Source organism: Nematolebias whitei, chromosome 8, assembly GCF_014905685.2.
Source record: "Nematolebias whitei isolate Nwh7 chromosome 8, NemWhi1, whole genome shotgun sequence".
In the NCBI taxonomy this organism is placed as follows: domain Eukaryota; kingdom Metazoa; phylum Chordata; class Actinopteri; order Cyprinodontiformes; family Rivulidae; genus Nematolebias; species Nematolebias whitei.
The window spans coordinates 10700974-10702098 of record NC_056505.1 but is presented as its reverse complement, the minus strand read 5'-3'; positions in this window follow the sequence as shown (position 1 = coordinate 10702098).

The following is a 1125-nucleotide window of genomic DNA, read 5'->3' as shown; positions in this document are numbered from 1 at the left end:
TGCATTGTGGCAGCTCTGAGAAATATCCTTGAAGGATTGCACCACCTCGGAGCAGATTTAGCAGCAGATGGTTGTCTGCCCAGTGGGGGGTAAACAATGTGCCCTTGTCTCCGACCTGGCGTCATCACTTTCCAACACGGAGGCCAATTAAAGGCTAGAGATTGTTCAGACTGGAATTTACCCTTGGAAGACAACAACAGTGGCACGTTCTGACTGAGTGATAAGAAAACTTTCCCTGACTTGTTTTAATATCTGAAGTGGCCTTCATCAGGTGCTGGTGTTCTTCAAAATGAGCGTGAAAATATTGTCATTGGCCAATCTCCGTTTATTCTCACCAGATTTCAGTTTCACATCTTTGCTGCGTCACAAATTCCATGCTTTGTTTTGCAAATTCTGTAAATTGGATTTAAAAATAAAAAGTTTCACCTGAGATTTCAGCTTTTTGAAATTCTAGAATTGCGCCACTCTATTGCTTTGAAAAACTTTAATTCCTCTTTTTTTCTGGATGTAAATCGCTTTTTTCAGATGATTATTTCTTCTGGTATCAGATGCTGTGCAGCTGGAAGGATTTTTATTGAAAGCTTTTTACTTGGGCATTTGTTATGATGCGTAACCATGGCAACAAGGATTTTTTTTTTTCACAACCTGGAGCAGCTGATTAATATCTCAAAAGCTCAAATACCTCAACTACAGCCTCAAATCCAAAATGAGTTGAAAAGGAGGTGCCGTGGACAAATTCCCATCAACCTGGCAGCGGTGCTCAAGTACCTAACCGCTGTGATTCTGCAGCGGGTGGGAAACTCGGCTCGTGATAATGGGAGGACCGGGAGCATCCCCTGGCACTTTCAGCTGTCTGTCCGTGGCGATGAGGAACTTAGCAAACTACTGGTCATCGCTCAGGAAGGAATTCTGCCCGGCATTTATGCAGATCTGGGTGGACGGATCGGTACCTGTGGCCAGATTCTTTGGATTTGCTGCAGGAGATCCTTCCTGCCCATAGTTATCAGCATCTATAACAACTCTTGAATGAAACCAGGATGATGAGCTACGACAACACTTAATTGCCCTTTAGAATTAATAAAGTGTTTTTGAATTGAATTGAATTTCTCAACATTTATTTATATA